This window comes from Marmota monax, unplaced genomic scaffold, assembly GCF_021218885.2.
Source record: "Marmota monax isolate L192 unplaced genomic scaffold, Marmota_monax_Labrador192_F-V1.1 WCK01_AAM20220418_F8-fsc00223, whole genome shotgun sequence".
NCBI classification, from domain to species: domain Eukaryota; kingdom Metazoa; phylum Chordata; class Mammalia; order Rodentia; family Sciuridae; genus Marmota; species Marmota monax.
In genome coordinates, this window is record NW_026692990.1 from 2,429,161 (window position 1) to 2,443,316 (window position 14,156).

At 46.9% G+C, this 14,156-nt stretch overlaps 1 long non-coding RNA gene across 10 annotated transcripts in view; it reads right to left on the bottom strand.

Moving 5' to 3' along the window:
* LOC124098065 (uncharacterized) overlaps positions 1-14,148 on the bottom strand; it is a 33,172-nt gene extending 19,024 nt beyond the window's left edge. For 3 of the 10 annotated variants that reach the window (XR_009227531.1, XR_009227529.1, XR_009227526.1), the window contains exons 1-5: positions 12,633-14,148; positions 12,005-12,145; positions 10,268-10,468; positions 9,848-9,971; positions 1,667-6,908 (exon numbers count right to left, since the gene is read on the bottom strand). This is a non-coding gene — a long non-coding RNA (uncharacterized LOC124098065). The remainder of the gene's footprint in view (positions 1-1,666; positions 6,909-9,847; positions 9,972-10,267; positions 10,469-12,004; positions 12,146-12,632) is intronic. The other 7 variants (XR_006853454.2, XR_006853449.2, XR_006853457.2 and 4 more) reach the window with 6 other exon arrangements.
* Between the last annotated feature and the right edge of the window lie 8 nt (positions 14,149-14,156).

The window sequence follows — 14,156 nt, forward strand, 5'->3', positions numbered from 1 at the left end:
AACCAACATGTTTTTTGGAAAACATCCTAGCAGGTATAAAGTGCTATCTCAACATGACTGACTCATAGACACATTTCCCTGAAGCTAATGATATGGAGCTCCTTTTCATGTGCTTATCAGCCATTTGGATATCTTCTCTGGACAAACTGTATTTAGATTCCTTGCCCATCTTCTAATTGGGTTTTCTTTTCTATTGAGTTGAGAGGTGAGTGAGTGTGTTTTATAGGTAGAAGTTCTTTATCACATATGATTTGCAAAACTTTTTTCTTATATTTTGGGTTGACGTTTCACTTTCTTGATGGTATTCTTTGAAGTATAAAAGTTCAAATTTTGGTGATGCCACATTATCTATTTTGCCTTGGGTTGTTTGTGCATCCATGTCACATCTAGTAAATTGTTGCCCAAACCAAGGTTTTTGAAGACTTATGTCTCTGTTTTCTTCCGATAATTTTAAAGTCTTACATTTAGGTCTGTAATTCATTTTAATTGTAGACAGTGTGACATACAGGTCTAAATTCATTCCTTTGTGTATGGACATCCAGGTTATGCCAGGACAATCCACTGAAAAGACTTTTCATCCTTGACAACAATAAGTTGACCACAGAAATACGGCTTTCAGAAAACTCCATTTTATGCCACTATCTAAAATTATGTCAGTACCACACTGTCTTGAATGCAGTAAATCTATAGTAGGTTTTCAAATCAGGGAGGGTGAATCTTGCAACTTTGTTGTGTTTCAAGACTGTTTTGGCTATTGTGGAAGCCTTTTTCCCCTACATTTTTATTAGGGCTTTAGAATTGTACATAATGGTGGTATTTGATGGTACATACTCGTACATGCACACAACAATATACTTTGGCCAATATCACTCCCCAAGCACTCCCTCCTTCCATCCCCACCTCCCACTCCTTGGTGCCTTTCCTGTACAGACCAAACTTTCATTTCCACCTTTCTTTTCCTTTTTCCTCTCTAGCTTCCGCATATAAGAGAAAACATAGCTCCTTTTATGGTTGGAGTTTGACTTACTTTGCTAAACATAATGTCTCTAGTTCCATCCATTTTCCTGCAAATGACATACTTTCACTTTTCTTTATGGCTTAATAATTAACTCCACTGAGTACACATACCACATTTTCTTTACCCATTCAACCATTGGACAACTAGGCTAGTTCAATAGTTTGGTTATTGTGAGTTGTGCTGCTATAAACATGGGTATGCACATACCACTGTAGTATGATTTTAATTCAGGAAAAATACCAAGGAGGGATATACTTGGGTCATACGGGATTTCCATGCCTAGTCTTTTCAGGGCCCGCCACTGTGATTTCCATAGTAGTCGCACTAATTTACAATCCCACCAACAGTGTAAAAGTGTTCCTTTTTCTCTACATCCTCTTTGCAGGAGACTTTCATTTCATTAGAATTATAGCACCATTTTGTTAATTTAGGGAGATAAGTAATTAGAATTTTGATAGGGATTGCAACGAGTCATAAGATCTCCTTGGGGAGTATAATTGACACTAATTGTAAGTTTTCTAGTCCATGCATGTGAGATCTGTGTACATACATGCATGCACACACACATGCCCCCAAGTGTGCACATATACACGTTAACAAACACACACACACACACACACATTTGCACGTGCATGAAAACACACTCACTGGGTAGGTATGAGCATCTCCTTCTTGCTACTCTCCATTAATACCACGCCATGGAGAAAGGCACTGTGATCAGGACAAACTATGCATTCCCAGGACATACCGTTGGCCATGGAATTGCCAGGTCAAAGGATGCTTTCCTTACCAACATCAATGGAGGGCCTATTCTGTGCCTGACACTGTTCTAGGTGCTGGGGAGAAAGCAAAGAATATAGTGAACAACAGTCTCCCTCCACTGAGGGGGAGGTGGTAGAATTTAATGATCGATGCAGACACAGAGACCTGCAGCTGTCTTGTTGATTCACAGTTCTGTCAGTGGGGAGGGGAAGGAATGTCCCATTCGTGACATCCTAAGTACCACTCCCGGGGCAGGGGCTCCAGCTAGGAGGCTGGACTCTACACTAGGCACTCTACAAGAACAGGAATATGCAACTGGCGTGGCCCATTAGACAATATTAGGAGAAGTGAGATGGGAATGGAATCGTCCACTGAGCAGTGTCAGGGTCACAAAGGCAACACCCATTGGATGTACTGTCCGGGGTGGGGTGAGGGATAGAGATGAAAAGACTCATTAGAAACAGCCTAAAATTAGCACCAGGGACTGAAATGGAGCAACTTATATTCCACGCACGTATGACTAGGTCAAAGGAACCCCACTATTATGTATAATGATAATGCACCAATAAAAACAACTTTTAAAAGAAATAGGTTGAAACAGCCCCTTCTGGGAGAATCACAGACACTGGGGACACTGAGAAGGAACAGGCTGGATGAAACCTCCCTGCACTGAAATGTACCACTTTAGTGGCCCAGATGAAGCAGTACACTTTGGGAAACACCACTGGGGAAGGGAGCCCTGTATTTTAAAATAAACCATTCTGTGTCATGTGTATTGGGCTCCCCACCAAGCAGGAACCTCCACACATCCAGTCAGGGTGAGGCCTCTGCAGCCTCTCAGGTCACCATCATTCCATTTATGGGCCCAGCTACTTGGCTCTACAGATCTAGCCCTAGTGCAGCCAGGAACAAGGGTGAAGAGATAAGTGAATGGTCCCAGGGTGGAGCAGCAGGGCAGAAATTAAGGATGACACTAAAATCTATGTGGTTAATGTGATTGCCCATTCAGGACCTTCCAGGTTAGAGAACATGCATGGTCTGGGTGTCAGGGGTATTGTCCTAGTTTGGAAACATACAGCCCCAAAGGTGGGGCTTCAAATAGCAAAGTGGAGGTGGATTGGGAGAGTTCAGGATCCTGCCCTGGAACCTCAGTCGACTCACCTGTACAAAAGGCTTAAGGTATTACCAGGTCAGTAAGATCACTGGCTCATTGATAAATGCTGATTGGATCCCATTATATTGATCTGAAAGCCCAATATCAGTTTACAGACACACCAAGAAAACCATTCACAGTCAGAAATATGTTCCCCAGAATACCCATGGGTGCAGTTCAAAGAGGATTGGGTTCCTCCAGAACCAGTCCTGATTCCTCCAGGGAGACGGCAACCTGATCCATAAAAAGAAGTAAATGCTCAAATGATGTGTTTTTAGGCATTAGGCAGCAGAGATGTTGAGAGCATCTTGGTAATTAGGGCTTAGGTGGATTCTTAAGGGAACAAATTTATCACCAGGCATCAATTAAGCCCTGACTTTGTTGAAACATCTCCAGAAACACTGCAGGTATGAGACTGAGTCCTCAGGGAGTGGAGATCCACCAGGGGATCAGATATGAGCCAGTGTGTGTCTCCAAAGAAGATGAGGCCCACTAGCAAGGCCACATCAGCCTCAGTCCCAAAACAGCACAGCCTCCCAGCTGTGACTGCCCATGAATAAACAGTCCTACACCAGGGTTGCTCTCATGGTCTATGTGCGGGAATATATCTGCTCTGTCAACTTACACCAAGCTATGTGTAAGTACAGAGACCCTCACACCCCATTCCCTTTATACCTGATTTATGAATTGGGAGGAGGGGACAAGCATACTCAGAGGAGGACAGAAAGGACTGGGAGTGAGGGGTTGATGAGGGGGCGGGGTTGTACGGTCTGTGTCATATAGCCCTGGCACTCTGCGGCAAACACTTTCACCATCTCCCCTTTTAATCTTGAGTCATTCATGCTCAAAAGATCTGCAGAGGGCCATCTGTTCAGGGTTGAGGAGGGCAGAGGAAATCAGGGGGCTCCTGGATCCACATGCTCAAGAGTCAGAAGGGCACCATTCAGGGTGAACAGGATGCTGGGCAGGAGGTCCATTGTTGAGCTGGAGGCGGGTTCCCTGAAGCATCAGCTCTGCTATGACCACTAGAAGACCATTGTGGTTCGTTCACAGGGACACACTCAGCCTCTCCTTACCCAAAGAGTGATTCTGTGGCATAAGGGCATCTCAAGCCTGAGGGCAATGAGGGTTCATTTCCAGGATGGCACAAGACATCTTAACCTAGAACATATCCCCAATCTGGCAGGCACAGGACTCCAGGGTGCATCAGGCCTCGGTATATGTGAATCACTGCCCAGAAGCAGCCTCTGAGGGCAGAACCTGGGTCTTCATCCCCTGGAAAAGGATACTCAGGTGCTTGGACCAGGGCCCAGATGTAGGGGTTCATTCTCATTCTTCTCTATTTCTCTCTCGGTAGTAGGGATTCAACTCAGGGGCACTCAACCACTAATCCACAGCCTCAGCCCAATTTTTGTATTTTATTTACAGTGAGGGCTGAACTGAGTTGCATAGTGTCTTGAAAATTGCTGAGGCTGGCTTTGGACTCACAAAACTCCTGTCTCTGCCTCCCAAACTGCTGGGATTACAGGCATGCACCACCATGCCTGGCCCTCCTTTCTCTTTCATTCCACCCCTGTGTCTCACTCAGGAGACTGGGAGAAACCTGGCTGTGGCCCTATCTGGCATGGATCCTAGAAGGGGTGAACTTGTAGGTTTCTAAGGCCATCTAACACAACTCTGAGTTGTTTCAAGGTCCGCGTCCAGACTGGGAGGTCCCTGGCCCATTATAGGTTGTCAGTTGTCTGAGTCGTTTCAGGATGTCTGTGCAGGATGTGAGATCTGTTGAGCCCTGAGGGGCTTGTGTCCAGAGTGAAGGATCTCAGGGTTTTTTATAAATGTGTGTGCTGGTGTGTGAGGTGTGTGATCTGTTTTAGGTGCTGTGTCTACCATATACATTCTCTGCAGTTTTTGTTCTGCATGTCCAGAATTAGGGTTTGAGCTCTGCAGAGTAGCGATGTGCAAAATGTGATGCAACCCGACATTCCTCATCCTATGCTCATGAGATCATAGATGTTATCCAAAACAAGGGTGTCTGATCTTTTTTGATTCTGGATCCTGAATGTGACCTCTGTGACCCAATCATAAGTCTGTATCCCAGGGACTGAGGTTGCTGCAATTTTGAGGGGTTGACCATTTCCTGGTTTGCAAACTTTGGGCTTTGTGCACCAGGCTCTGACTTCTCTGAGATGTTGGTTACACATACCCTCATGCATGAGGTCTCTGTGTTTTCAGTACCAGTCCTCTCAGATGTGCATGTGCCTGCATACCAGGGTAGGGATCCAAGCTTTTGTGGATTTGTATGTCCAGGGTGGGAGGTCTGGGAGCTATTTGGGTTTTTAAGTCGTGAGTTATGAAGTTGTTGGCATGCAGTTGAGTCTATATTTCAGAACTGGACATCTCAGGGCTCTTCTGAGTCCCTGGCCTCATTCACTGAGCTGAGCAATCTAGGTTCAGTCAAGTGTGAGGTATTGTGTGTCCAAAGATTTGAGGTCTGTGAGTTGTGCTTTCCTGGATTGCGTTCTGGGTTCTGCGTGGCACTGGGATACTTGGGGTTTGGTGACTTATAGGGTGAGGTCCCTGAAGTAGCTGGAAGTTCATGTCCAAGGTGTGATGGTTCTGAGCTGAGGGAAGATCTGTGTCACAGAGACAAGCATGGTCTGCCTTTTGTTCTGTATTCCAGGGTCTCAAACACCTGAGCTATGAGCAGGTTCCACTCTGGGAAGAGAGACATTGTCACATTCCCAAGTTCAGACAGGAGGTTTTTGACCTCCTCCTGATGTTTCATTTTCACAACTGTCCAGAAACAGTGAGAGGTTATCCTGAGACTTCGTTCACTTCAGCTCCCCAAAGCCCACATTCCTTATCAAAATGTTCAGTTTAGTCAGCTTCCTTCAGACCCTGCCCTGGATTGAGAATCCTGCTGCTCTTTAGAAAGACAAGGCACCTCCTTCAGCCACAGCTGAGGAAATCTCAGTGACAAGGGAAAACGGGCCCCCCACCCAAATACGAACGGGACATACCCATCTTGTCCTGGGATATTATGGTCTGCTTCCTTCTAGGCCTCACGACACCCAGAAAGTAACCAAGGCAGAGGCACCGCTGCAGCTCATCACCCACACAATTAAGGGCCTGGATCCCAGGACACTGCTGGGTAAGAGAAGACACTAGCTCTTGGGAGCACCTTTGAACCTCTACGGGACTTTTACCTGAGAAGCACTGACGGCACTGTATCCAGACCCCTTTGGACCCTTCCTCCCATTGGACACATCTGAAATCAGAAGTTGGGGCTGGGGAAAAGAAAGGGACGCCGTGAAAGGCCATCTCTGGCCAGGGAAAGAGGATGGGCCCTACTGTCCAGCAGGAAATGCAGGATGAAAGTGCGCAGATCATTTACCAGAAATGTGGGTTGGGCCGATGATAGTGAACTATCCCATAAGATCACCTCCATCTCTAAGATACCCATGGTTTCATCGTATTAACTTCTGACTAACCACACGTTATACACTGCTACATGAGAGAGAGGTTCAGAGACAGAACTCTTGGTTCCTTCTCTGGTAACTTGGAACATGGTGACATGACAGGTTCCTGATAACGACCCAAGCCATTTCCACGTTGTGCACAATGGGATAACAAGGCAAGTGGAGAATGGGATGTTCTCTTCAAATGCCAGGATTAGTGTTTCAAGCCAATTGTACCAGAGCAGGAAGCTTTAGCCATTTTCCAAAACACCCTCTGTTGGAGGACAAGCAACCCCTTGCTTCTACCGCATGTGTTCCCAAACCTGCAGAGTATCGAGGACAGTGCCTCCAGGATCACAGACAAGAGCACCTTGTCTATCACATGCTGGGGAAACTTCCTTCTTAATGACAAGTGAGCTTTGGGGGACTCACCTTGCACCTTGGCCTCAGAGCACTATTCACTGTGGAGCCCAGCTGCCAGTCTCTGGAGGGGTGAAGTCTGGGGAAGCCTTCTCACCTGCAGGGTCAGGGAAAAGGGAGTCACACCCCATAACGTTTCTAACTTCTCTTATTCTCCAATTCCATAAGGCCAATGGGAACTTCATGGATGTGTGTTGAGCCTCCCTCTGTAACAGGCATGGGAATGGGCTCACTATTATTTAACAGTGAGATCCTTTGGGGGCAAGTCATCGGAGCACTGGGGGAGGTAGAAATCTTCTGCTTACTCTTGAAACACAAAAAAAAGGTTGAAAAATGAGAAAAAGGGATGAGGGAAACAAGTTCACACACACAGTTCAAAGCATCTCATAGTCACCCAACCACATTAATCACACTGCTCTCCTGAGTGTTTCCTAACGTGATGCGGTTTGTTTTCAACTTACCACTTCAAGGAATGACTTGAGGCTCCAAACTAGGGCCAAAATGCTGACTAAATTAAAATTTCTGGAAAGTCAGTGCGTGGGGTTTGAAACGAAACCGGGCAGCCTTGAGACTCAGATGACAGAACTATTTGGCAATAATTGTGCCTCAGACTGATGCAGCTGCTGCCACACAGCGACCTGGCCTGAGCACACTGAGGCCACTACCAGATGGGGGAAACTAGGACCCAACAGGGGTCTCAGTCCAGTGGGAAAGGACACACGACCCTTCCAGCGACAAACCCTGCGGATGGTCTTCTCTGAGCCAGGGCAGCTTGCAGAGCTAGGGTTCATCTGGTTACAGAATTGACAGAAATCCCTGCCCAGGGACCTGGGGATGTGACTCAGAGGTAGAGTTCCTGCTTCACATTTGTCTCCAATGATAGGGACGTCTACATCAGCCGCAGCAAAGAGAATGGGACCGTGGCCCTGGATGGGTACCTCCAGGAGGGCAATAACATACTCTTCGTAAGTGTTGAAGGCCTAAAGAACCTACTCTAGACCTCTTTCATAATGCAGCCTATGCTCTGTCACTGTAAGTGCAGCACAGGTTATAGTGCAGAATGGACTGAAGAGATGTCGAGATGAATGGGAGCCGTGGTATTCCCATAGCTATGGTGCTGCTGTCAGTGTCTGCCTTCACCATGGTCATGGCCTAGGCTGTCACGAGACACTGGTAACACCTTTGGAAGGCTTGCTGTCTTCTAGTGCTCCCAGTGAACTTCACATTTCTCTTACCCTCCTTCCCTGCTGTTGTCCCATAATCCTTCTCTCTCTCTGCACAACTAACACATGACTTAAAAGGCCTGATTCCCACCCAGAAGCTTGCTGTTCAAAATCTCCAAGTCATCATATTCTAATCAAAGTGTAAAGGTATAACTGGGAGGAAAGCTGAAGGAACCAAATGAAGAGTTTTGTGTTTCACTAAGACTGTCAACAGAAACTCACCTACTACCCAAGCCTGAAAACACCCATCACCGTGGGTGACAGCATTTTTCTTAGCTGGCACGCCATGAAGGCCAGCTGCAGGACATGAGACAAAGATATACATGGTACACACACAAATGCATATGTGACAGCATAATACCGATGCCTTAGGGAAACTGAAGAGGTGAGAAAGCTACTACCTGGTTTCTAAGATTATGATTTAAAAGATGATTTTAGCTGAAGAATTTAAAGAGCTATTTGCAAAGAACATATTGTGCGATAGTGGAAATGCCCACTCAGTGTCATCTAAAAAATTAACAACTGAAGGAACTAACTGAAAATCACAGAAGAATGGTATTTCTTTTCACAATAGCTAAGGTGAAGGAGAGGTAAAATTTGCTACAAGGTAGCAAAATCTGCTCCCATCAGTAAGTACTAAAAACCTTGTGATATTAAGGTAAGACTCATCAATCTCTAGCTACCCTAGTGGCTTCTTTGGTACCTTTCAGTGCTGTTAAAGGTCAGCTGGGTTGACTCTGACCAGGGTTATGACAAAGGGACCAAACCGACCCTTCAAAACCACTCTGGAAGGACAAAAGATAGTGCCTCCAAGGTGGCACCTGAACTCTCTCAGGTTACCTACCGGTCCTTTAGGTTTCTATTAACAGGCAAACCCTGAGAAAAGGAACTGCCTTCTGGGCCGGATGAGCATGAAATCAGCTCTGTTTCTGATTTACGAAAGACGAGAAGGCCTGGATTGTTTTTTTTTTTGTTTGTTTGTTTGTTTGTTTGTTTGTTTTTGGAAAGTCTCTAAACACAGAGCATGGCCTTTAATAAGTTAACAAATGATTTTTCAGAGACAGGGTAGGGAGGGGAAGAAATGCTACTGAATCAGAAATATTGAAATGGACAAGTGAGCTGCAGGTGCGAGTATCAAACAGAGTAACCAGAGTCCCCATGGAGAAGGAGACATTTTGACACAGATGAGAAGAGGAAGAAGATTCAGTCAAGCAGACACCTGGGGTCAGGGTTTTCCACGGGTCAGGCTTTTCCACACAGAGAGAACAGCTGGGAAGAGTGTCTGAGGCAGAGCTTGCCGAAACAGTGCAGACACACTGCAAGGACACCAGAGCAGCCTGGAGTGGGGAAGAGCTGAGCAGAAAGCTGAAAGTGTGAGGGTCAGAGGGCCAGGCTGCTGTGGGATGAAGAAGCTTCGGCTCTATCAGCCGGACAGTAAGGACAACAGAGGGTCACAGATACCCAGGCAAGGCAAGGTGTGGGGAAAGGAGAGAGGTGGGGCAAGAGAAATCAGCAAACAGGAGGGTTTGGGCAAAAAGCTAGGACCACAACCAGGTAAGGCTGAGAGAGCCCATGGGGACCTCACTGGCATCTTCATACTGTCCACAGCCTTGTCTCAAGGGACATCTGTGCTCTAGCCACAGTACCACATACTCAAATACCAGGCCCAAATTCACTCGGTAGTCCTCCTGCTGAACAGGGGTCTACTATGTGCACCGGACACTTGAGAAACTCTGGTGACGGACCAGAGCAATACTACTGGGAGGCTAGACTGGAGCCTGATGGACCAAGAGACTGCTCGACATATACTCACAATATTTGGAACCTCTTTCCTCAGATTTCCAGAATTGGACATGGGATGAAACCACGATCTTCCTTTCCACCCTGGTGGAAGACAATCCAAGCACAGGGGAACCCTTTGTTCATTGTCGTTTCTGCTGCAGAAATAACTGTAACTATAACAGCTATCCGTTTCTGTCCAAGTAACTTTGCTCAAAGTTCTTCAATCACTAAATAAGCAAGTTCTAAGCACTTGCTGGGCAAGGAGATGGGAAGGAGCATGCAGGGATGACATAGGCAGTACCGTTGCAGGCTGAGGACCCCCCCCCCCACTCTGGTGTGGTGGGAGAAGAACGATGCCAGAGTTTAAGCCACAGCACCCCACGAACATACAGAAGGGCAACTCACACTCACCTACAGGGTGTCTGGGAGGGTTTGCTCGGGCCACACTCACCAGGGAGGGGTCGGCGTAGCAGATAGGTACTCTGATTATCCACATCATAGAATGGGGAGAGCTGAAGAACAGAGCTAGACTTCCATCCTCAGTCCGGTGGGCCCCACATCACTATGCTTTGGTGTCTGGTTGACTCCAGGGCTGTGTTGAAGCCATTACAAACATTTCTTCTGGCACTGTTTGCCTCTGAATTCCTATTATCTGTCAGGGAATGAGATTAAACACAGTGAGACATAATTTGAGGGTGGAACTGAAGATTTCCTGCTGGAAGAGAAAGCCCTGTGCCACTGTAAGCTGAAGCCAACCTTTCCCACCAAAGAGACTCCAGGGCTGTCGGGTCACAGCGGCTCCTGGGAGGGCAGACACCGAGTGTCCTAGAACCCTCAGGGTGGCTTCACCTGATGGGGGCCCCTGTTTCTCAGATGCACGTGGTGTTGGAACAACAAGGACCATCCAATCACAGCACGGTATCTGCATCTCGGCAGGCAGCTCTGAAACCCAGACGGTTTTGCTGTACCTGGAAAGAGGCCTGGCTATAAAATTGGACAGAACTGGGATGTGAATCCCAGACCCAGGCTCTTCTGCATCAGCAACCCAACTTCTTACTGTTTGTCTCCCTTTGCTATGCAGAACCAAATGCTAGGGCCCCTGGGATTCTAGCTTACACTCCAGGCAGGATGAGGTTGGGAATGGTGGTGGTGGGACTGGTGCCATTTCCACCTTTTCTTATTTATTGTTCCCCTGTCCACAGCACACACTTCATTTCACGCTTAGGTGTGCTAAGTTAAGAGGAATCACACTGGGCTTCGGTGAACAAAATTCATGCTCGCGGTGTACTATGTTGCAGATAGAACCAGCTGTGGACCTGACTTCTCTAGTGGATGGTGTAAAACAGACACAGAATCTCATGTGGGAAGCGGATGGCATCCTTAGTAAAAGATAAATGACGAGTTGCATGCAAGCACTGCAGAGTCCCTTGGAGGGTCCCCGAGTCAAAGACTGATGACCTTGGCCTCCTGCTGACCCACACCCTGGCAAAGGGAGGACAGCTCGGCTAGTTTACTTTCTTTTTGTTCTTTTTAGTTATACAAGACAGCAGACTCCATTTTGAGATGTTTAAACAAGCATGGTATATATCTTATTCTAATTAAAATCCCAGTCTTGTGGATGGACACCATGTTGAGATTCACTGTGGTGTATTCACATATATACACATAGGAAAGTTATGTCAGACTCATTCCTCTGTCTCAGTTAGAATGCTTTGTCACTACAGAAAGCTCAGACTGTATCTAAGACGGAACCTGCCGTGGACCATCATTACACCAAAACAGTCGTTATCAAGGGCAGATCAAATCTTGTTTACTTAATTTCCTTGGTCAAGGAGGCTATAAAGTGACAGATTCTTTCCTTGTTTCTGCTACTTAACTCTCCACTGCAAGGGAGACCTCCAGCCTGCATCTCATCATGGTACAAAAATTATAGCCGCAACTGCAAATTCCAAAGGCAAATGCAACATTGGGTCCATATGAATGAAGGGGAGATCTTTGTGAATGTATGCTATTCTCTTCCTTGAAATCTTTTACACATATGCCTTTATTACTATTTACGTAGGTGTCACTATTCTTTAAGCTCATTTTTATCATATAATTAAGGCATACGACATGATGTTCTGCACTACATACACAGTGAAGTGATTACTGAGGTCGATCAAATTAAACTGTGGCCTTCCACACTTACCATTGTGTATTGTATTTCTCAGTAAAACTTGCCCCGGAAGCCCAGCTCTCAGACCTATTCCAATTAGTCAGTCGATCTGGGAAATCTATAAGGAATCTTCATCAAGTGCCAAGTCAGTAAGCTTTTCCAGCCATCTACTCCCTAGGTAAAACAGAAACTGCAGCTAGGCGTGATGGCAAACACCTGTAATCCCAGCAGCTGGTGAGGCTGAGGCAGGAGGATCATGAGTTAAAAGCCAGCCTCAGCAACTCAACCAGGCCTTAAGCAACTCACTGATGCCCTGTCTCTAAATAAAATGTAAAAGAAAACAAACAAACACCAAAACCAAAAGGTGGTGTCTTGGAGAAAAAGGTGTGCAGAGGGTGGGCGTGGACAGTTTCAGTTTGGGACATGCTGATCATTAACTGTTGTGGGAGTCAACCACAACGGTGACTCTGGGGAGCTGACCTAACCTCTCAGTGCCTAGCATGCCATTTCTGTGATTGGAGAATAATAAATAAGAATTAGAAAACATGACTTAATTAGTTTCATCTGTTTAGTGTAGGGGAATGTTCTCTTTTTATCCAGAAGCATCGTGGTGGTTATGGTCAGGTAGTCACCATGCAAAAATGGGAATCTCTCTACTTACCCACATATAGGCTTCGGGTGTGCTCACCACAGAGCATGTTTTGCAAATGCTGAAAGATAGGCAGGAAGGAAGGGAGGGGGGGAGAAAGGAAAAGTAAATAAATTGAATATAATCCGAGCTGACCACCACCTGCGTGGAGCATAATTGTCTGTCTCCTATGGAAGACTTAACCTCTCCTCCTCTCATCCTTCAAGCTCCTGATAATAGGCCCTCTCTCTCTCCAGCCGGTAGGGCACCGGCTTTGGGATCCACTTTCCCTACCACTCTTTTCTCTTGGAGGTCACGTCCACTGCCCCAGAGTTCACTGAGTGCAAAAATGTGACTGGTGGGTGGTTAGTTGGCTCAAGAGGTCTACAGTTTAGGAGGGAGGACTGATTCAGATATCTGGATCTGGAATGGGGTACTGAAGCCACAGACACTTGGATTTGCATCAGTGATACCCCAGTTATTCCCTGTGTAACTCTGGGCTGGTTATGAAACCTCTCTGTGGCCGTTACCTCACTTTACAAACATTTTTATTTGGTGCTGGGGATCCAACCTAGGGTCGCCAACCTGCTGGGCAAAACCTCTGTCACCTGAGCTCCAGCCCTCATTTGGGGCTGGGGACAAAGTTCAGTGGCAGAGGGCATTCCTAGGTGGCGCAAGTCCCTGGGTTCCATATCCAGCACTGGAACACAAAAAGACACCTCATCTATAAAATGAGGATGATGATCACAATCTGGGACAATTACTGATTTCTGCCTTCACCTACACCATGAGTATGCGACCATCTGGAAAGTATAAAATGCTGTTCATGGGTTAGTAACTTCCAGGGCAAAATGATCATCTCTTTCCATACATATGGATCTGCTTGGAAAGGCATGAAAGATGCCCTGCTTAGTTTGACCTTGTTGAACATCTCCTGACTCCTGATGCAAGTCATCGCGAAGAAATTCCAGCATGATTTCCTGCTCTGGGAAACGCTGACCACAAAGGACCACCCTTCCCCATGCGACTAAAGATATGAGGCCTGCACTCTGTCCACCCGGCCACCAGTCCCACACCACTCGGGTATGACACGCCCTCCTGACTCCTGGTCCACTGTCTGTCTCAAGGATGATGCGCTTAGATTTGGAAGTTTCTTCTCCTCGACTAGCTGGGCAGCGATAATCACTCCCCATTCAGTTTACAGAGAGCACCTCTGATCATATCAATAACCTCCGCCCCCGTTAAATCTCCCCCACTATAGCCTGTCTATTCCTCGCGAAACGCAAAGGCAAGAGCCACCCCGCCGCGACACTGGTATCCACATCCAGGGCCCTCTGCCTACTGCAGCAGCCCGAATGGGTTCCATGTCTTTGCGTGTGTGCGTGCGCACGCGCGTTCCTTCTCGGTGGGCTCCTTCCGCCCTTGCAAAAACAGCTAGTGAAAAAAACCCAAATCACAGAGCGGGTATCCGGTCTCGCGCGCTCCAGACCAGAACGAGCCAGCCCGTCCCCGAGCAGGTGGCCTCCCGTGACCCCCTCGCCGGTTCCCACGAGCCCC